This window comes from Pinus tabuliformis, chromosome 3_2 (genome assembly GCF_031772625.1).
Source record: "Pinus tabuliformis cultivar Carrire ecotype Pingquan chromosome 3_2, CPIR1, whole genome shotgun sequence".
Taxonomy (NCBI): domain Eukaryota; kingdom Viridiplantae; phylum Streptophyta; class Pinopsida; order Pinales; family Pinaceae; genus Pinus; species Pinus tabuliformis.
The window spans coordinates 842,891,281-842,915,674 of NC_142302.1; positions in this window are offsets into that span (position 1 = coordinate 842,891,281).

Below are 24,394 nucleotides of genomic sequence, written 5' to 3' on the forward strand. Positions count from 1 at the left end.
ATACCTTCTTATGAAATTTCAATCTGATGTTCAGAGAGAAAGTTATGACGATTTTCCCCAGGTCACCTGTCTCGAATGTAATTCAGGAGTCTGCAAAAATACCAACTTTCTCAGATCATATCTCCACAAATATAGTGCAAAAAGCTCTGAAATTCGGACCCAAGATTCAGCGCGATTTCTTCTCGAATGGGTTTTCTTTTTATCTTATGAAACATAGCAGAAAAAAATTTATAGTGAAAATTCCACGATGACCTGTTTGGAGCAGCGAAACCCTAGAATCCAAAGCTCTCATACCAAATGTTATGAAACTAGCTCACAAAAAGATAGAAAAGAGAGATCAACGCCTTATAATTCAGCCTCTTCGAGGGGGCAACCTAGTTTACATTACACAAATGAACAATTCTTGGATGATACAAATGAAAAGACTCGTTTTCTATATATAGGAGTTTAAGGGGTCATAACATAATCAGAGCCAACATAACAATAATAATGTAAGGGCACAATAATAACAATAGTGGGCTTCTATGGGGCACAATAGTAACAATATGGGCAGTACATGGGTACATCAATATAATAAGTGGGTTGTACTAATAACAATAAGGGGTTACACTAGTAGTATAGGGGCCTAACATAATTGCCCATGATGGAAGTAATAAGTGACTACACAATTAACAATGGCATACCTCAAGAAAACTATTCAACCAAAAGGGGATTAAAGTTTGAATGGTTACATTAGATTTGTTGGAACAACTTTAGTTCGAACCAAATGAAGAAAACATGTAAGAAACATCACAAAATATGGTTATACTTCTATGAAATAGTGGCACAGTAAGAGAGCATAATTATAATACAACCCTCATTCTTACCCTAGCAGTGTACCAACAGAAAAGCACTACCTAGAAAGCATGGAAAAGAGGCCTACAAATAAACATGGGAGATCTGATACCCTTGTCTTGAAAACCAAGTTCAAGGTATAACCTCCTTCAGATTTATTGTCTCATGAGTATGAGAAGAGAGGTTTATAAAGGCTCAACACCTTCCAAACATGATGAATGGCTATATTCTCTATAGTGTTGGAGGTCACCTGTACCAACAAGAGGAAACCTTTATAAATTTAGTCCATATTTAACCTACTATGGTGAATGTAAGATATTAAATAGGTAACTATCGGTTAAATACCTAAAGGAACACCCTTGATGTAAGTTGAACTCCTAAGTCCACCATGAGATTTGCAGAGCAGCCAGAGAGAAAAAAACCATCGATAGAATGAAACCCTTGCGGTTTCGCGGTAGGAGTAGTTACACAACTGCCACTTTCAACCAAGACCATCAGATCTTGGCTAAGATATTGTATGATGCTCATAAAGCAAGTTGTTTCTAGATACGCAATGTTGAGATCCAGGAATGGGAAAAAACCAATGTTGATAAGACACCATGGGTGGAGTAAAGAAATCATAATATATCTTATAATTTCACTTCTCTATAATCTTTGGTTATAAAAGACCTTGTATAATAGTAGTGAATTAAACCACAGAGGTTGGTTCGAAATGTCGATAACAAATAAACATGAATGCAATGACTCTGGAAGATAGCATACAAAATGTAAATTGTAGAAGCCTAAAATCTATAATGAATTAAATATAATTTGGATGACGAATTGTGGGGGCACCTAGGGTGAGGCTAACCATTCGTGGGATCAAACAATAACCTAGCGATAATCATATTTTAGAGAAAATAATTAAAGGTTGGCATGTTCAAAAAGTGTAATAGTTTTGAAATAATGTCAAGCAATATGCATATTAACATAGTGGTGAGCTCCAGTATTGCATCAATAATGCTACAACTCCTAGGGCTTCCTTCTTTACTTTTATCAACCCGGTAGTTCGTAACAAACTTGGAAGCGACGATGTTGTATGCAAAAGTACTAGCTCTTACTGCAAGCTGTCACTTGGTCACCTGGCGCAAGATCACTATGAGCTTAAGCCAACTTCTATGAGTTCTCAAAAGAAGCTTTTAAATGTGATGAAAAAAATCTAACTCTAAAGAGGTGATTCTATTTGTAGAAGGACAAGGAAAACTGAAATGCAACGCAAACCCTAGCAAACCCTAATTTACCCACTAACCATACTTTTGTAGGAAAAGAGATGAAAACTGATGAAATGAGTGCCATTGACTACTGAAAAGGTAAATTGCATTTATTCAAGCTACTTCTAAAAAAAATGACAAGAAAACATCTTTTTGTGCCTTTGAGTGTTTTTATATGAAATTATTGTGGTTGTGATTGTGCAGAGGTTTGGTGGCAAAGGAAGATGGAGTTGGCTTTTGCAAAGGGCAAGGAAGGTGTGGAGAGGTCCTAAGAAGCCCCCAGTACCCTTCTGAATACTTTCATAGCGATCGGACTTCGAAATATCACTCACAGGAAATTCTACAGGAGGTTGCAGGGGATCTACAAGAGGAGGCCGAGAGCTATTTTTGGAGTTTTGAAGGTGGAAAAATGATGGGAAAGGGTAACTGAAGGCTAGATGAAGGTGTTGAGGTTTTGTTGAGGGCCCAAAAATCGGGTCAACAACAAGGGGGATACCCACCCGGTCTGGAACCTGGTTGGCGGCTCCTTGCCCGTTGGGTGTAGCGGGTCCGACTGGGGGTGATGGGACCAGTTTCCCAATTTAAGGGGTATGTGTGTGTGTGTGTTGAGTTTGATGAGGCTAATCTAGAAATGATTTTAAGCTAATTTAATTCTAACTTCCTAACTGACTCTATGCTATTGTAATCTAACAAAACAACCCATCTAATCTACACTAACCCGGGGATAGAATTTCTTATATTGTGCGATCTAGAAAGATTTCATACAATAACTGGTAATAAAGATCATTCAGCTATTATAAAAATATAAATCAGATAAGATAAACCATTTTGCATAAGAAGTTAGACAAAACAGTTGTGAACAGCATATCGCACAATAAGTTATTCATAAATTAAGCATAAATAAATGATTCCACCGTACAAAAGTGCCAAATGGTAACCTAGACATTCATACGTTAACATACAAACAACTCAGCTGCATATTAGTCTCAGAATATGAGCAGAAATTACTCAATAGATAAAAGTACCATTTATGACTGATTTCACTCACAAACTTCAAGAAATAACGACTTATCTTTACTTACTTCTAACATCTACTAAGTGTACTGAAGTGCAACATCAGTAGTAGACATTAAAATGCAAACAAAAATAAATCTCGATCCATCCATTCATCAAAAACTCCCTCCGAGGGTACAAAAGTGCATGTTCTGAGGACAAGTTTTTAGACAAATTTCCGGACCCTTCTCCAAATGCCATGAGAAGGGTTAAATACTACTAGCTAATCTTAATTACACAAATTTAGGAACGGCTTCAAATGACCGCCCTTTTACTAAAGCAAATTTATTTCTAAAAATAAATCTAATTTCTAACCATTTCTGTATTTACTCCTTAGTGCTGTAAGTAGTGCAATGTTTGCCTAGAAAGAGTCGGCTGATTGTCTTTTCCTTTTGCTTGAGTGATGAAAGTAGAAATAACAAGCGCTGGCACCTCTTTCTGACAAACTAGAAGATATTTTTAAATATCTTCCTCTGGCTGAGTGTCTTCGTCGTATGTATTCTTAGTATAACCCAGATTTCTTTCAAATTGATGGTGTTGTTGCTATTTCGTTTCTCGGCCGTGCGAATGACTCAGCAAGTTAGGGAATTCGTTGCCTGGACAATCTCTTGTATTGAAACTTGCTTCCGTTCTTTGTTCCAGGATTTTCTGGAGCCTCCTCCCTCTATAGCATTTTTATTTTTGCTTTACCCAGACTTAGCTTCAGGATCTTTTGTAAACACGCTGCTTTTGTGCGCCTTTGACTCTGAGTCTTGGATAGTCTATTTTCATCAGCATCTATTGAGTGATACGCTGGAATCCGTGGCCCTGCTGCATGCGGTATCCACTTATGAAGGCATCTCATCTCTGTGTACTCCGAGTATTGGCGCTCTCCCCTTTTCCTTAGATGTTTCCTGCATATAGATTTATATTAGTTGCCACCTTACAGTTTACGTAAAGGAAAAGAGAAATGACGAAGAGATTGACATGAAAGCTTTAAGTTCTAATGAATGCATAATCATGACACTCATAAATGACTTGACTCTTCGAAAAAACACAATATAATCATCACTGGATACTCAGGCGTGCGACCATCAATTTCCCTTAATGTGTGCATTCATTACTGGGTTTACAGAAGATTGCGATGTAGTGGAGTGACGTCGCAGCAATCGCAGATCACAAGATAGCAAGGTCGCTGGATTGCAAGGTTACTTGTGCCATGATGCGATATGTGACGATGCGACGGTGCGATGGTGCGATATGCGACATCGCATATCGGCCTTCGGCAATTTCTTAAGTTTGCTATTTAAGAGCTCCCCCCATATATGCGATGTGATGGATTTCGCATCGCTCCTTTGTGGCTTGCTTATGAGCGTGGGAAAGCGCTTCACTCTCTTCCTGCGATGCGATATGGCCTTTAGGGAGTTAAACACGAAAATTTATTCAAAGCTAAAAAAAATTTTGAATTTTTTCTAAGGGTCCCCCCTTTGCTTGATGTTATTGCTAATACCAAGTAAAGAGGGGGGTTGTTGGTGACCACAACAATGGCGATTCACTATGAAGAACCAGTTATCTCTACTTTTCTATTGACATTCCACTTCCAAAACAGAAAGATTTTTCATATGTCTAACTTTTGTTATGGACAGATAGAGTAGATTACCCCTTACCCTGTCAACGATGCTTTGTCTCAACCTTTTTATATTCTAATCGTCAGCTTCCTCAGGCTTATTTTTTTTTTGTATTCACACCAGACATTACTTGGTCTTCTTGTTAAAGATAAAATAAGGTCTTCTCTGCGTACTGGCTTTTAAATTATGCTCATTTGTCGTAGGTAGAGCCTCTGCTGCCCACAGGCGTCCATAGCCTCGACAGGGTTACCACGTTATCCAGCAATGATCCTTTTTCCTGCTTGAGGGTATTTACAACATTTCAGATAGAAATCCTTTTTGACACCTTTTTTTTTTTTTTATTCTCTAAAGAACAATGTCTTGGTTTGGTGGCCAAATTATGACACAGTCATTCACTTGATTTACAATTTTGCTGAACAAGCTGGCTCATGATGAGACCCATTGTCTTTTGATTGCAACAATCTTAAGTCGTTGCCCTGTTTTGATAGACAGTATTGGCAAAGTCAGCAAGTTATAATATCTGTGATCATGATAAGCCAGCTCGTGATGAGACCTCTTATTCTTTGAGATATAGTGTTTCTTGGATTGTTTCTTTGAATGCTGCGTTTTCCTTGTAGCAGGGAGGAAGTCATTGTTTTTCCTTAAGAAAGCTCTGGACGACAAGAATAGAGTTTTTTTAAAACAGCAGCTTTTACAGAGAATATTTATTTTATTGTTAATGATACCTTTCATTGTGCTGATATAAAACAATATTTTTACCAAAGGTTGCTTTCATCAAAGCTTGTAAGGTTGAAACTAACATCATATTCAGGTTAAAGTTAACTCTATTTGTCAATAATAAAAATCAGATTTTTCGAAAAATTTTGCTATTTGTACAAGTGAAATCAAAATCTGATAGAGACTTGGTGTGCTCTTTCATGAATCCTTTTAAATGGTCATTCACAACTGGTTTTATCTATCAGAAAGGGAAAATAAAAAATAAAAAATAAAAACTAAAGCTAAAGCTAAAACTGTCCTACAAAAATAGAAGAGTGAACCTCTATGGAAAATACATCTTAAGGATCTGTCCATTTATAGGCAAAGAATCTCTTCTACCTGCCAAATCCTGCAACATGAAAGTCGATGGGCCTATGACTTCTACAATTTGAAAAGGACCAAGCCATAGTTTCTGAAATTTCGTATGCTTGCCTTTTTCTTCGTGAGCCTTATCCCATTTCAAGACTAAATCTCCCATCTGAAAGTTTTTTCTGGTTATTATGTTTGAGTCAAAAGAGGATTTTATTAGCGCTTGGTGGTGAGCATGGGTTTTCTTGGCTTGTTCTCGTCGTTCTTCTAGCTTGATTATTTCCATTTGTCTTAATTTTAATGAGGAAGTAGATACTTCATCGATGTAATGTACTAAAGACAAAGAGGGAATGACCAGGTGAGTTGGAATAACTACTTATTTCCCATAAACTAAATTAAAGGGAGAAGTACCGATTGAAGCTTTCTTTGTAATTCTATCTGCCCATAAGGAATTTACCAGCGCTTTGTGCCAATTCTTTTGATTTTGGTCGAATTTTCTTTTAATGATCCTAATTAGGTTCTTATTTGTTGATTCAGCCAATCCATTACCTTGTGGATAGTAGTTGGCAGAATATTTCAGTTTGAACCCTCTTTTGAGTGCAAACTCAGTCATTGTATTTCCAGAAAAATATGAGGCATTGTCAAACATTAAGGCCGTAGGCAATCCAAACCTAGTAATGATAAATTGATTTATGAATTCAATTATATTTTCAGAATTAACCGTCTTGAGAGGAACTGCTTCTACCCACTTAGTGAAATAATCTGTTGTCATGAGGATATACCTATGCTACTTAGAAGAGTGAGGAATGATCTCACCTATTATGTCCAAGCCCCATTGGATGAATGGTTGCTCGATGTTAACTGGCTATAGTGGCATGGACGCCTTCTTTTGTTTTCCCGCAGCAGTCTGGCAGACTTGGCATTTTCTTACATAATCGTATGAATATTTGAACAGCGTGGGCCAATAATATCCTGCGCGTAAGATTTTGTGTGCGGTAGCATCTCCAGCATAGTGTCCACCTGCTGGTCCGTCGTGGAGTTCCTGCAAAATCTTTTCGGCCTCAGTTTTCTCAAGACACCTAAGAAGCACAGAATCATAATTCCTTTTAAACAGAACATCATCTATGAGCTGGTATTGTTTAGCTTTTAATCTCAGAGCTCTTTTCTTGGTATAGTCCAAGCGTGATGGAGCATACCCGTTCTTAAGAAAATAGATGATGTCAGCATATAATGATTCTACGTCGTTTAGGCTTACCTCATACGTGTGTACCTCTTCAGATGAGCTTTCAGGAATTTGCGATGCTCCGGCTAACATCTTGCAGAAGCCTTGGCCTCTTACGATGTTTGCTGGCTTGATCTCGAGATCATATTCTTGTAAAGCGGTGATCCAATTCGCTCTCTTCTCGCCCACATCCTTCTGTATCAGAAGATTCCTCACCGCTGGAAACGGTACTACGACTTTGGTATGGGCTTTCAGTAAAAAAGGTCTGAAATATTTGATCGCTTTGAAAACAGCATATGCCTGTTTCTCCACGTCTGAATAATTAAGTTCAGCACCTTGTAGGTTCGAGCTAAAAAATGCGATTGGGGCTTCCGCCTTCTCTTGATTTACTTGAGTTAAGATCGCGGCATAAGATTTCTCTGAGGCAAATGTGTATAAGGTAAAGGGTTCTGAAAAATTTGGGGTTGCCAAAGATGGAGCGTTGATGATAGCTTGTTTAATTAAGCTGAAGGCTTCTTGCTCATCTTGTCCCCATTTGAAAATTGAATTCTTTTTTATCATATTTTGTAAGGGAGAAATAATACGTGAAAAATCCGGGACAAACCTTTTTACAAAATTGATTTGTCCTAGGAAGGATTGCATGGTCTTTTTGTTATGGGGCATGGATATTTCGGAAATTCCTTTGATTCTGTCAGGTTCAATAGGAATACCAGATTTTGACACTATGAATCCTAGCAATTTCCCTTCACTTAAAGTGAAAAAAGATTTCTTTGGGTTAAGTGAAATTCCATACCTTAAACATCTCTGAAAGATTTGTTTCAAGTCTTTGAGATGGTCGTTTCGTTTTTTGGAGTACACTGTTATATCATCCAAGTAAATCACCACTAATTTATTGACTAAACCTTTAAATGCGATGTCCATGGCTCTCTGAAAGGTAGCGCCGGCATTGATCAGTCCAAATGGAATCTTCCGATATGCGTATGTGCCCCATTTGGTTCGAAACGTTGTTTTCAACTGATCATCAGGATGCACTAGCACTTGATTGTATCCTAAAAATCCATCCAGGAAAGACATCAATGCTGAGCCTGCTACTACCTGTAATATTTGCTCCATAGGTGGGAGGGGAAAATTGTCTTTCTGACAGGCTTTGTTGAGATTTCAGAAATAAATACAGATTTTAATATCTCCATTTTTCTTTCTAACGGGCACCATATTGGATACTCACTTAGAATGCCTAACGGGGAAAATTATTTTGGCTCTCAGCAACTTATTTAGCTCAGTCTTTTTCTGATTTTCTAAGTTGGGGTGGATTTTCCTGAGCTTCTGCTGGACAGGTTTTTCATTGTCAATCATAGGGATAACGTGTTGAATGATAGAAGTGTTGTATGTCTTCAGCTCGTCGTAATTCCAGGCAAAAACGTTTTTGTATTGTCTCAGAAGACAGATATACGTTGATTTTTCTTCAGGGGCTAGGCCGTGGCCTAGATTGACGTTTTGTGGCTTTTCATCGGTCCCTAGGTTCACTAATTCATAATTCAAAGTAGAACTGTAGAGTTTAGAATTGGCAGACCTCTTGAACCGACTTTTCAAATCATACTAGTCTTCTAACTTGACCACCGATTTAGGTATAGCATTATCAGTGCTATTTGGTTGTATCTGGTTATCATGATGGTCTTCATCAATTATTTGGTTTGAGTATGATCCTTCAGAAGTGAGGAAATTTACAATATCAGGATCATCGTTGAATACTCTCTAATTGGTAATGTTGTCAGGGATGGAAGGTTTAAAGATTAATTCTATTGAAAATCTATCTGGACTAAAATCTTCAAAGGGGATAAGTCTAGAGGCTACGTTGGCTAACAGGTCTGCGCTTGCATTCTGGAGTCTTGGAATTGACGAAATATTGAATGCTATAAAATGTACAGTGAGATCTTGAACTAACGATTGATAGTGCTTTAAATGACTTGACAGGCAATGTATGGTGTTACGTACCTATTTGACGACGATCTCGGAATCTCCAAAGATTTGAAGATACTTAACATTCAATCTGATTGCTTTATATAGGCCTTGAACCAGGGCCTCATATTCCGCTGTATTGTTTGTGCAATCGAACTCAAGTCTGCACGTAAGCATGATCTTGTTTCCGTCTGGACTGATCAGAACGCATCCTGCTCCTACTCCCTCGTTGGATTTAGAACCATCAAAATATAATTTCCAAAACAAAGATGTATTTACAGAACTATCTAAAAAATTAAAACATTTTGAGTCATCAGTTTGTGAAAAATTTTCAACTTGGGACACAACTGAATCCTCTAAGTAAGGTGAAATATGAGCATTGAAATTTCCGAGGAAAGAATCTACCGAGTAATTTCCTATGATACTACTGTTATACGTTATCACTTGATTTTCTCCTTCTAATTCCCTCACTATGTACTTTTGGTGCAGCTCTCGTTCAACCTTTATTTGATTTGGTTTACCGTTGTAGGGTAACCACATGTGCGACCAGTCGGTTGAGAAATATCCGTGGAGTTTTTCGGACCAGTCCCTGCTAAGAATCAAACCATAGAATTTAGGGATATCAGCTATTAGAATGTCGATAACCTGACATACCTTCGGGTTAGACGACAGTCTTATGGTCACCTGATTAAGTTCACGAATCACTTCGACTTGGGATCGATCAAGTTGAACTATGCGCACTGCGAATTTCTGCGGTTGAACATTCAATTTAGCACATATTAATTTGGGTAAAATATTCGTTGAGGCACCAGAACCAACTAAGCAGTTGTGCACATTTTTATTGAAAATTTCATAAGTGAGGAGAAAAGGAGGAGTATGAGACCTTGATCTTCCTCCAATCAAGGCGATGTCATTTGGATCAATTTTATTGATCGCGTTGGTTGGAGGTATTCCCATATTGTGGGAAGCTACAGATGTAGGTAAAGATGTAGTAGGCACGGCATGCAATTCTTTCATCATTATCTTCTGTTGGTGTTTCAATTTGCTCAACTCATAAAGAGTGATATTAGCCTGATTCTTTTTCATATCATCAATAATGTTATACTCCATTTCATCCGAAACTATTAGTGTTTTTGATGGAGTTTCTTGTTCTGATTGGGTTGGGCTAAATTGGGTCGCTCTAGCGGTTGCTTTCTTTGTTGCGGCCTTATCTTTTGTCACAGGGCTTGCACCCTTCTGTTTTTCGGTAGTTTGGGGAGGATCAAGTTGATTCTTGCTTCGTGTGCTAACCGGAAATGCTTCTTGATCCTATTCTTGTGGGAGGATGAAGTCCCACATTCCTTGTAGTTCCACAACTTCTTCATCGTTGGTTTGCCCTTCAGTGGGGTTCTCTTCTTCTTCTTCTTCTTCAGATTCGATGTTTGAGACAGTACTAGGGGGTTTCACCTCCATAGGAGGATTTCTTTTAAAAGCTCTATAGGGCTTTTTTGAAGAAGTCTCTGCTACTTGTTTCTTTATGTCTATCATCTAATTGGACATGGCCTTTAATACCTTTTGTAATCCTTCCAAGTCAAAAGGATCTTTCGTTTTTTTCTTCTTGGTGTCTTCTTTGAAGGAGATCTTCTTAGATTTACGTTCTTTTATTGCGGATCTCTTTTCTAGGGCAACTACACATTTTTCTACTGCTAACGCCTCCGTCAAGTTCTCGACTAAGGTTGTTTTGTTTGCCCTATCTACGAAGATAGCCAAGTTGGGTGGTAAAGCCGTGATATACCATTCACATCTTACCTCCTCGCTAGGTTGGGAAGCAGCGGGGATTTTGTTGAGGATCTTGCTGAACCGTAAATTGAAATCTTTAATGGGTTCTCTAGCCTCAGTTTTAAGATTGGACAGGTCGTTGATCAACGTCGCGGTTGATCTGTCATCACCGAATTTATTAAGAAATTGACTTTGAAAAATGTCCCAACTTGTGATGGACCCTGAAGGTAACGAAAAGTACCATGACCCGGCTGTTCCTTGCATTGTATAGGGAAAAAGCCCGACAACAGCGTCCTCGTTGGTAACTCCATTGAGATTAACAGAAAGCATAAAATTATTGATATGTTCCTCAGCCAGCATACCTGTTTCAGGGTTGAACTTAGGTAGCCATTTCTCAGGATGGGCCGGTATTGGGCTCAGGAGTGGAGGCATTAAAACTGCCCAGGATTGTTCCATGGAGACTGGGCCATCGCTGAGCTGCTAGTTAATGAAAGTGCAGAGGGTGATCCTTGATACTGAGAAGACGAAGATATTATGGCCTTCGATGATTGAAGAGGAGGATTCGTGGAAGATGGATGAGTGATTTGAGATGAAGATGTGGGTGGTTGACTTCGCGGTGAGGGAGTCGAAATGGACGAAGTAGATGAAAGAGTCTCACTGTCAGACTCTGGTGGGGTTTTCCTTGCTCTTTTTCTGGTGGGAAGAGGGAGTTCACTTGGTTTGATGCCAAATTTCTCACTCTTCAATCTGGTAAGGGGATGAGCAGGGTTGTACTGCGAAGTCACGCTGCTTTGAGATTTATCAGACCTCTGAGTAAAAATAGAGAATCCCTGGAGTTTATGAATCAAAGTTTGAATCTCAGGGGGTTCAATGATAGGTTGGTCTGATGTATTGGGGTATGTAGCAGCGGTGGATACTCGAGCGACTTGAGATTCCAGAGTTAACCGTATCGGAGAAGTCGAGGGAGTTGGTGAGGGTGATTTACTCTCAGAATGGTATTTAGATTTTGACTTAGGTGCCATTCATAGTTCGGGCCCTCCTTCTACCGCCAAATATGTTGAGGGCCCAAAAATCGGGTCAACAACAAGGGGGATACCCACCCAGTCCGGAACCTAGTTGGCGGCTCCTTGCCCGTTTGGTGTAGCGGGTCCGACTGGGGGTGATGGGACCAGTTTCCCAATTTAAGGGGTATGTGTGTGTGTGTGTTGAGTTTGATGAGGCTAATCTAGAAATGATTTTAAGCTAATTTAATTCTAACTTCCTAACTGACTCTATGCTATTGTAATCTAACAAAACAACCCATCTAATCTACACTAACCCGGGGATAGAATTTCTTATATTGTGCGATCTAGAAAGATTTCATACAATAACTGGTAATAAAGATCATTCAGCTATTATAAGAATATAAATCAGATAAGATAAACCATTTTGCATAAGAAGTTAGACAAAACAGTTGTGAACAGCATATCGCACAATAAGTTATTCATAAATTAAGCATAAATAAATGATTCCACCGTACAAAAGTGTCAAATGGTAACCCAGAAATTCATACGTTAACATACAAACAACTCAGCTGCATATTAGTCTCAGAATATGAGCATAAATTAATCAAGAGATAAAAGTACCATTTATGACTGATTTCACTCACAAACTTCAAGAAATAACGACTTATCTCTACTTACTTCTAACATCTACTAAGAGTACAGAAGTGCAACATCAGTAGCAGACATTAAAATGCAAACAAAAATAAATCTCAATCCGTCCATTCATCAAAAACTCCCTCCGAGGGTGCAAAAGTGCATGTTCTAAGGACAAGTTTTTTGACAAATTTCCGGACCCTTCTCCAAATGACATGAGAAGGGTTAAATACTACTAGCTAATCTTAATTACACAAATTTAGGAACGGCTTCAAATGACCGCCCTTTTACTAAAGCAAATTTATTTCTAAAAATAAATCTAATTTCTAACCATTTATGTATTTACTCCTTAGTGCTGTAAGCAGTGCAATGTTTGCCTGGAAAGAGTCGGCTGATTGTCTTTTCCTTTTGCTTGAGTGATGAAAGTAGAAATAACAAGCGCTGGCACCTCTTTCTGACAAACTAGAAGATATTTTTAAATATCTTCCTCTGGCTGAGTGTCTTCGTCGTATGTATTCTTAGTATAACCCAGATTTCTTTCAAATTGATGGTGTTGTTGCTATTTTGTTTCTCGGCCGTGCAAATGACTCAGCAAGTTAGGGACTTCGTTTCCTGGACAATCTCTTGTATTGAAACTTGCTTCTGTTCTTTGTTCCAGGCTTTTTGTACGTATTCTGCAGTTTTGTGATTGATCTGGTACACCCTCTACCTAGATCTCCAGAGCAGTTCCTTTTGGCTTTTTCAGACTCTATAACAGAAAAAGTCCATCCGAGCATTTGTCACTTTGGGCTCGTTAAAACATCGAAGGAGACTAGAGTCATCTTTTTTTTTTTCTCGACTCTTAGAAACTGAAAAAACAAGTTGTGTCCAAGCGTCATAAAATTTATTCAAATCGGAAACATAATTCCCCTTTTACTTTTAGTTGATCGAGTAATCCGCAATCGTGGAAGAAAGTCAATTGAACCCCCGTCATTCGCGGAGACTAACGAGTCAACCGTCTTTGTCCCCAGAATCGAAACCACTGCGGGCAAAACAAACTCGTTTAACCGGTTCCAAATCTCCTGGTAAAGTTAGAACTAGTGTTCCAACCACCACTGAGATTCCGGTTACTCCAAACATTTCTGGAATCCCTACCTCTACAGAAGAAGTTCTACAGTCACCGAGGGACAGTGTCACTGATCCTAGTCTGAGGGTAAACACTTGTGTTACTGAACCAGTTTCATCTTTAACCGGTTCGGAGAGTGTTGTTCCCCAAACATCTGTCACTGTAGATATCATTCCTTCTTCGGCACCAGAAATCTTTTACGGACCTGACGGTCTACCTCTTCCACCTGGTTTGATTGCTATCGAAGAGATAGTGGAGGATCTTCCATCTAGTGCTCCATCACAATTTGGAGCCGGGATCACTCTGTATCCATCTTCTTTGGAAGTTAGCCTATCGCAATCGGAAGCTCCTATAGAATCGCTAGGTAATATTTTCGATAGACTTAAAATGTCTGAACAATCGTCAACATCTAGACTGTATCATCCGATACAGCGACGACAGAACCTCCTGCTGTTATCCCAACGATGTTCGCCGGCATACCATCTGTTCCTACTAGCTCTCAATCGCTAGAGGAAGCTCCGCAAGGTGCTCTTTCGACAGTATGGTCTATTCCCGTTTGTTTACCCGGTATAGCACCATGAAACTCTTATTTTGGATCTCAAGGGCAAATTATTCCTTTGAGTACTGGACCACCGTATGGGGGGCAATATGCTTTAGCTCCTACAGGAGGGCTCCCATACGGAAATCCCCAACAAAGTATAGGTTACGCTGGAATTGTATCTAGCGGTTGGGTACCGACCCTACCCCAAAGACCAAATGTTGTATATTCTATGCAGCATTGTTTACCTATGTCAAATATTCCAACCACACCGGCTATTGTAACAGTGTCGCAAGTTCAAACGCTACCTGTTGTATGTCAACCTCAGGTATCTCAGGTTTTGATGCAACAACCGTTTGACCCTGCGACTCAACCACAATCGCCAACTGGTGGAATGACACAGGCCCAAATGGGTACAATTACCCCTCACCTTGGTCAAACGGTTAGTATCGGGCAACAACATATGGCGTCACAACCATGGCTGGTGCAATACCAACAACCGCAATTCCAACAAGTATACCAAGGATCTGAGCAACAAATCTTTGCAAACAGTGGGCAACCATATATTCAAAACGGTCAAAACCAGCCATTCTATGGTGGTTATGCTCATCAACCCTATCAGAGTTATCAACATCAAATGCATTATGTTGGTATGCAAAGACCGATGGCTCAGGCGATTCCATCGTATCCTGGGTATGCTTCGCCTAACCTAAATCAACAGTTACCATTCGTGGCAACTTTAGAGTTACCTGATCTAAATCGTTTAACAAACGATCCAATCGCTTACGCCCCTTGGTGGCCTGCGATTCCGCATAAGCTTCCATCGGATATTCCTAAATTTAATGGAAATCCAGGTGAAGATCCGTCGAATCATGTGATGACATTCCATCTATGGTGTTCATCGAATACCTTGAATGATGATTCGATCAGGCTTCGCCTTTTTCAGAGGACTCTGACTGGTCCAGCGGCAAAATGGTATATTGAATTGCCAAGAGCTTCCTTTGACAACTTCAGTACCCTTGCAACGACTTTCTTAACCCATTTTCAATTACCTATCAGGTATGAAACGGGAACAGAACTACTTACCAACTTCAAGCAAACGACAGCTACTCACATATCTGATCACATTCATGAGTGGCGTCGTCGTCGCAGAATGGTAAAAACGTACGTTCCTGATCAGCTTTTAGCTGAATGGTTCATTAAGTCTTTATTACCTTCTATAACAGAAGATGTTGCAAAAGGGGGAGTGGTCACGGAAGAGCAAGTTATTGCTCGTGCGCAATATCTGGACTTGATTTATACTCAGTCCGGCACGCTCTACGACAAAATACCTGACGCGCCTAGACCAAAATCTTCAGTTCCTCCACCGCCTAAATCAAATAATGACTCTCATGCCGGCGACGGCGTGATTGGTACCACAGACACGAAATCGACAAAGGCCCAATCGAAGAAGGCCCGTAAGAATTCAGGTCAAAATGCAGATGAACTTCTTGCCTCGGAAGTAAATGCCGTCTCATCAGGCAAAGGCAAAGAAACCAAGCAGCCAGGGGGCAAGAAGAACAACAAAGGGAAGAACAAAAAAGGAGGATCGTCATCCACTGGAAGATCTTCCAAACCTGGAGAAGGGAAACCAAAAACTCCATGCCTCATATGCGATGGAGATCACTGGACACGAGAGTGTCCGCACAAAGCTGAAGTTAATAAACTCTTTAAAGGGTCAAAAACTTCTGCGGTGCTAACTGATCTGTTTCCCATCCCAGGAACAAACCTGGTTGCTAACGAAAATGCTTCCCGATCCCAAGTGCTTATGTTGTCTATCTCAAAGCAGCAAAATGATGCTTTGACAAGGAGTAAAGATTACAGGAATCCACAACTATCGAATAACAAGGCTAATGAACAACCTAGTAATTCGACAACAACTTCGACCGAAGTTGTGCCGATGGATTCCAATCTTGTATCCTTTAATCACAAAGGATATGACCCTCGGTTACCAGCTCAACTAGCTTTCCTTATTCAAGTGAAAGCCCTCAACAACACTATTCATCAAACAATTGTTGATGAGGGGGCATCTACATGTATTATGTCAATGAGTTGCTGGAAAAATTTAGGCTCACCACCCTTGTCGCGATCGTCAACAATGTTAAAAGCATTTGATGGACGGTCATACACTCCATACGGGATTTTAAATAACTTGCAAGTTGAACTAGGGGGCAAAACAGTAGAAATTGATGTTGAAGTAATCGACGGAAACCTCGATTACAACATCCTACTGGGAAGGCCTTGGATATATGCCATGGCTGCAGTTGTGTCGACCTACTTCAGGAAAATTGCATTTCCCTTTCAAGGAGGAATTACAATCATCGACCAACAAACATTTCTCCCCAACAGTTCACAAGTTACGGGAAGCATTCCAATGATCCATGAAAGCAATCATTCGCTTCAAAATATAGGAGTAGGTCTCCTAAAAGACCCTGCTTTAATGGTTACTTTTTCCCTACCGCCTTCGAGGAATCTATCGGAAGTGGCCACAGTGGAAACCTGCAATATGAAATCTTCTATATCTAATGGATTCAGAAGATTCCTGAACATTTTGACAGCATGGATCGTCGCCCTAATAGAAATATTGTAGCAATCAATTTTCTCGGCCTGGGGGGCAAATTCAAATCAAGACTCATCGAGTGTTTGGATAGATAGGTCTAAGGAATATGGTACCTCTTTAGATCCTTGGTCGCATGTACATTCTACAGACAGAGGAATCGTTCATTCAATGATGACAAGAGATGCACCATGGGAAGATCACCATGGAAAATTTTAGGGGCTAATGTTCGCCCAGTGGGCTAATTTTCCATGATTTTTCCACAAAAAAGATTCGCCAATTTCCAATTTTATAAAAGACGATTCGCCCAAATTTTAGAATATAAAATTATTTTACCTTAAAAATCGCCAACATTATATAGAGACTATATATAAAATAATTAAAAATTTGATTAATTTTACAAATATATCAATAAACATTTATAATTTGCATATTAGGGATTAGTAAGATTCGCCAATGTTTTAAAATTCAAGAAAATTTTCCATCCTTAAAATTTTCCTTGAAGATCACCACCATCATTCCCATCTTCACCATGAAGATTATTCCAGCGACCTTAATCATCCTTCAATTTTTGATTTTCTATCGAATACTGTAAATATGGTGGATTCCGAGGACAATTCTTATCTCATGTCGACCTCGTTAAAAACTGAAACAAGGAGTCATGAGGGTAGTTCTTTTACTGAGTCAACCTCATTAAAAAATGAAAACAACTCGAGATTTTCAAAGATCTCGGAAGTAAACCTTCATTCCAACCACCGAGTTGAATGCAATGAAACTTGGGGGGGGGGCATGCACCTCGATTTGCGTTATTATGCTGGGGGCATGCAAACTTATCACGAGCAGTGTTACCGCAGGATTCAAGCTCGTTAAAAAATAAACCTGCATCGAGCAGTTTTAGTGCGGACTTCATGCTCGTTAAAAAATAAACCTAACCATTGTGAGCAAGCTTTCCCCTACAGTTCAAGCTCATCCAGAAAAAATGAACCAAGCTCCGGTAAATGACCATCGTGAATATAAAATTTCAGCCTCTTAAAACCTTGGATGTGTTTTGTGCCGCCACCTCCACTTTTATATTGGCCGATCGTTCACCTCCATTTGATTGTTTACCCATTTTGAAGAACAGCTGCGAAGAGTGATCATTTAGCCATCCTTGTAACACTGCCGTGATTGGAAAATTCCAAGCCTTACCTGGAATCAGTTGCTACCCAGTTCATCACTCGTTCCTCAAAAGACGAGTTCTCTTTAAGCTCTTTTCAAAGGACTCGCTAAACATGAAAAGACAGCCGAGCTATTAGCCTCTCCAGCTCGTTAAAGGATTGGAAGTGCTATCTCTCCTCTAAATTTTAATCTTTTTGGATTTGAGAGATTATTACACAAAAAGATCGAGCGCTTGTTTTGTTCGGCTCGTCAAAAGGATCGAAAATCCATATTGTTTTATTCTTTTTCGGACTTAAGGGATTATATGACAAAAAAGGAACACTGGAGTTTACTTTACGTACGTTTTCAGACTCTCTAAAATTGAAAAGGACCGAGTTGTCTTTGTCGTTAAACTCGTTAAAGATCTAATAGCGACAAACTTGTTCGTGGCAGGCAAGAATGAGTTTCACCATCGCTAAGCTCGTTAAAATGAAGCGATGGGTTCGCCCGAAGGGCGGATTATAGAACAAGCATATGTTATCCTCCTCAAGCTTGACAAAAATAAAGAGGTACTGGTCAGCAATTAGTGGGGAAAAATTGGGAAGGTAACTTGAAGAAACTTTGTTGGTAGCAAGTCACTCTTAAACATGACACTTTCGTTCCGCATCCATGTCGGGTTGGGTTGTTTCATTCACCAGTCACTTCACCATGGTCTCCTCACGCCATCCATATCTGGGGTAATGCTACCAATCCATCATGTCAGTGTCGTTATATGTTCAAGAGAACAGAGAGTTCGCCCTGATCCACCCACCACAATACACTTATGCTCCATCCATTCATGACCGTCATCCTGAACCTCATATCGTCAGTCAGTTTTCACCTCCATAAAATCATTAACTCCTTTCCATGTCACTGATGTGGGATTCACTAAGGCCCTCCTGTGACGGATCGCTTCTTGTCGACATCAACTCATTATCCAAGAAGTCGATCTAGGAATACCCCCTTCAGTACTTTGAAGCTTGCATGCCTCAATGGCAAGTTTCTCACTTTTGGTGACAGGTTTTCATCATTGGCCTTCGACCGAAAGATTCTACGTGGTGTTCGACGCCAATTCATTTATTCACACCCCGTAGACTGTACTGCAGTACCTTGAGGGTCATCATCATTATCGGTGATTCCTCTCGCGCTTGTTAACAGCTTACATCATTGGCTGGTAATCAAGCGATGTCTTTCCATGTTCGACTCCAGTTCACTTTTCACATGGATCGACTTGTACTTGAGTGAAGATCGGAAGAGATTGAAGACCCCAGATCTAGTTTCAGCCATCCGGGCTGCGATATATTCAGGAAAATAAAAACATCAGATGTACAGCATTACGACATAGATAATCATCCAATCAGGATGATGGCTCTACCAGAATCATCAGTCTATTCTCAGACAGTTATATGTCCTATGTACATAAGTATGATTTTATAACGCTGAGCATGGGAATGACCGCCTCAGATAGATCATGAAAAAATGTATGAAGATAATGTATTGTGTTGTATCTTATTACAGGTCTCCTCTTGGCTAGTAAAGAACTCTGAATCCTCATTATAAAGCATTTCACCCGACATTTTTTGAAAAAAGAAGAAGAAAGAAAAATATCGGTCTCATACTTTAGGGGGCAATCTGTTATAGATATTTTTGGGTCCTGCGACTCCAAGTGACAAATATCCATAATTCAAGGGATTCTTAGTCCCTAAAAGTGTTGCTTCAACCCCTAAAGGAGAAAGGTCAAAGGATTACAGCTCCTCCAGAAAGTCCTTCATGAAAAACCACTCAAAACAGGTCAATTTTGGATCAAAGCACTTGCTCCATGGTCTGCCTGCGTTTAAGAGCAGGTAGAACACTATGCACCTGCGTTTAAGAGCAGGTAGCCCTTCTACAGGGTGCGCTGGGCGGAAAGTGACAAATGGTAGTGATGATTTGTAAGGTGGAAAGTCATGGAATCTTCCATTTCTCTCCTGTGACACTTGCTACTCAGAATTCGACCTTGGATGAGTCATAGAAGCTCATTCACCAAGTGGAAGCATGGACTATCAGTTGGAGGACACTAATCAAAAACAAAGAAGCTGATTCATGACCTTGTCAAATGGCTATAAATGGATCCGTTCCCATGAGATCCAGAGGTTGGAATTTGGTCTTATTGCAAGGAAGTGCTGACAGTTTCTTGAGGTGATCTTTGAGCTTGTTGGGTGATTGCTTTTGTATGAGGTTCTAAGAGAAATCTTTCATGTCAAGAGGATGATGCTGGGTTGGGACAGCTGGTTGTAACTCTCTTGACTTATTTGATCAATAAAGCTATTTTTGTTCCTTCCATTTACTTGTGCAATATATGTTTTGCTTATACATGTGAATGGCTAATCTACACTGACCCTAGGTTACTTATATGATAGATCTTTGTTCTTGCATAGTCTCTGGTTGCTTTGATCTCGCAGGTATTCTCAAAATCTGGGCATATAAGCGAGCAAGAACTGAGGTGCTACAAGAAGGAGGAAGATTCAAGTAAGGAGTTCAAGCAGAAGACACAGGTTGGCCCCTTCTTTCTTCCTCTATCTATTCATGTAAAAGGAAATCAAGTTAGACTTTATTGTGGTTTTGTTTCTAAGGCACTACCATACCTTAGTGGGATAGAGTAGATCCGTGTGGACACTAATCCCTGTAACAATGGAGTCCTCCAACAGTCCTCCTAAATTCAAGGAACTCGTTTTCCTAGAACTGGAGATAAACAACTGTCCTTCTTTACTTGCTCAGCTGCCCCTTGGAATCATCAATGTGGACCTTTGTGCTCCGAGTTGCTGATGGAGGATTCAAGGAAAGTGGTCATAAATAAAGGAGACACCCCCATACAATTCCTCTTCCCTATTTTCCTCAAGTTTTAGTTACCATTTGCTCATAAATCCATTGAATTTGTCCAAAATTGACCAAAAAAAATTGCATAAGGCATACATTAGACTACATGGCAAAATCACTAACCCAATTCACTCTATTAGCATAAATATATTCAAAAACATGCAATAAAATAATGAGAATGGTGGATTAAGTGGAAATAAGAAGCAGAATGAGCCCATATAATTACCCATTTATGGGGCTCATCATCACCCCCTACTGAAAGGGTTGCTCATCCTTTGAGCAACTAATCTAACTCTTCATCCTTGATGGCTCTAATAGATTCCCTGAAATCCCAAGCCTCTGATGTGATGTCTTCCTCTTTATCATGTAAACCTACCTTCCTATCCACCTCTTCCCACTGTTTTTGTTGTTCCTCGTCTTTTACTCCTTCTAGCAGTCCTAGCAGCAGTGGAGGACTGAATTTAAGGCCAATCCAATTGGTCTTCAAACTTTTCATTGAGCGCTTATATAGGGGCACTCTCCTCGTGGCTTCCCTCATCCTATTAGGGGAGTGATACTCCCTGATCCTTAGGCTGTGTGGCCATGTATTCCACCTTCTCATGCAGGCATGAATGCAATCATCTCCAAACAATCTCTCCATGTCCTCGAAATGAGCAACAACTTGGGCTTGCTTGTCAACATAGTCAGGGACAACTTGAGGATTAGCTACAAGGTGTTGGTGGGCATAGATGAGAGCCAAGGGTTCTGCTAGTTCTGCTCTCATCATCAGGGGTTCACTCAGCTCTTTTTCCATCATTTCTGGATTTCTACTGCCCTTTTCTCTTCATGGCTCATCTAAGATTCCATAGCCATCAACTGCAAGTCTCCCAACGTAGCATTTGGATCACATAAGTTCATGTTAATAAGTGCCATGTTGTGCAGGTAAAATTCTACTAGCTTCGCTTTATCCTCAGCTGAACTGTGATCACATAAATGCATGAATTGGCCATAATCCTTAAAAGGTATTGTGCTCCTCTGGGCTAGTGTTTTAATCTGAAATTGGAGCCACTGATCTTTGAGGTACAATGCATATGATTTGGCTGGCTGCCTACACTGTAATGCCTCCATTACCCAACTGGCCATGCAGGCTAACTAGGCTTCCTTTTCCTATAGCTGCCTTTTCAAAATCAACACTTCATTTTCTACCTTAGATTATTTTTCTTGTTGCTGCTTTATTAATGTCTCACTATTTTCCTGGGGTTCCTCATTCTGTTGCTGTCCTTTTAAGATTGACAACTCATTTCTTCCTTCAAGTTCCCTTTCTTGTAGCTGCTTCTTCAACATTTCATTTTCTTCCTCCAATTAAGCTCTTCTGATGCTTTATGTATGCCTGACCATGCTCAATTCTTTTCCCATCTCTCTAAACTTGTTTTCCATGTGCCCAACGTCTTCTACCCCTTTTGATTTTTCAATCTTCATCCATGTATGGGTCCTGACTCTTTCCTTTTCCAACTCGAAGAAAAGAGGGATTGCAAAATTTTGTGGGATGATCTTCCCACCTTCGAGAAGGTTGTAGTAGGATCCTAAGTTAGGCAGAGGTCCAGGCTCTGATATCTCTTTTGCCTTATCTTCCTCCTTGGTCCGTTCTTCTACCTTCTTTTCAAGTTTCTCAGTTTCTTTGAGCTTTGACAATGTCTCTTGTAGAGAGGTTTGTGCCTCCTGTAGGACTACTTTAGAGTCCATTAGTTTGATCCTTTCTTTCCGGTAGAGGTCTTAGGGCTCCCTCTTTCGTAAGTGATGGAGATTTTGGAGGGAGATTCCTCCTTTGTTGCAGTAGGGACATCCTCAATGATGATGGGCTCCTTTGAAGGTGGCTGAGGCTTCCCCATCTCGATTCTGGTGCTATTTTGAGCTTTGAAGTACATAGATGGTTGTCTCTTCCTTTTCCCCTTGGGCTTGGCTAGAGTACTAAGTGCAGAAAGAACAGCTGCTGCTTCTCTTGCTAGTGTCTTAGGAGACACTTCTTCTTGCTGTGCTTCTTCTTTTTCATCTACTGTTTTTCTTGTTTCTGTTGTCTTTGGTGTTGTTTTCTCCTTTGCTTGCTGAGTTTCTGCCTTTCCTGTGGCAGCCTTTTTCTGAGCTGTCTTGGGCTTCTTCATTTTAGTTCTTGTCCTCTTCTTTTTCTCTGCTGTGGTTTTCCCTTTTTCTACTTTTGATGTTGTTTTCTTCTCTGCTTTAGGTTCATCTGTGGTGGTGGTGTCATGTTTCTCCTTTCCTCTCTATTTTTCTTCTTTTTCTTGTTCCAATTGAATGTTCTGTTCTTCTTGATGGATTCCCTTCTCAAGTTCCTCTTTCTATTCCTCCTCTTCACTTCCAGGTGGACTAGGGTCATTAGTGAGAGTTTTGATATCATCTTCTTTAGTCATGTTCCTGAAAATTTCCCACGCTATAGGGATTGTGTAATTGTGGAGGGCATCCTCCACTAGAAATTTAATGAGCCCATGGTGGGCCAATTGGTTTGGAACCCCTGCATTCAATTTCGTGCTACACTTTATTAAGGATTGGAGGAGAAAGTATGGAAGACTGATTTTTCTGGATGCAGGAAGGTCTATCCATATCTTATTTCATGTAATAGTCTGAAATGATACCCATAAACTATGTTGTATCTTCCTTCACAGGAGATATATTTCATGATCTGATAGTTGACCTCTCCCCATGGATAAGGTATACTTGTCCTCCTGATCCCATTCTTATCCTCCACGAGATGTTCATCAGGCTGGAAAAATGTCTTCTTAGCAACCTGTCCTAGTGGTTTTTCTTCTTTGCTCCAGGGGAGCCCAAGTGGGAGACTTGTAATTCTACTGATGAAGTCTGGTGTAAGTTCTATGGTTAGACCCCTAAAACTGACTGTGGCATGGGTTTTTGAATGAGGTCTTAAAGATAATAAAAATTCCTCTTTGACTTCCTCATCATGCCCATGAAAATTTTCAAACAAAGGCATCCAATTTGCCCTCGTAAATAGGGCCATCACTTCTGGATGTTCATGCAATTTAGTTGAATTCAGAGGCTTATTCCTCATAAAACCCCCTGTTATGATGTTTAGAGACTGCTGGAATGTTCAGGTGAGGAGGAAGGCAACAAATTTTCAAACCTGGAAACAAAGGAACAACTGAGGTTTTCTTTCTGGGACCAGAGAAAGAACTTTTCGCGTTATTCATTTTTAACAAAAGCAATTTGTAATTTTCTTTCCCTTAAAACTCTATTCTAAAACTTAATTTACTTCTCGGTCTATTTGAGGGAAACAATATCTTTTTAAAAAAAAAGAACAGAGAGTATATAAGACAATGTTTTTTATTTTCACAAAGTAAGCAGACCACCCAATGCAAATTCACTATTTTACAGGCTTAATTTCCTATGGTTGCATCATTTCTTTACACAGGAGAATATCATGGAGGAGAAAGAGACAGAATTTCAGTGCAGAAGGTAAATGGAGAAACTGTGTATATTTCTGAAGGAACACAGGAAAACTTCTGTTCTCAATTTTCCTTTCTTTCTCGACTCAATACTTCACTTAAAATCGCACCGCCTTTTGTGGATATATGAAATGCAGAGTGGGTTTTACTGAGCCTATCTTTTTGAGCTCGAATTTGGCATAAAATCCTAAATTTTCCTCTGCATAGATGCTCACTGCCTTCCTATAGAAAGGCTCTGGTAGACTGTGTTTCCACTCTTGTAGAGTGCGATAATGCTCCTGTAGAGCCT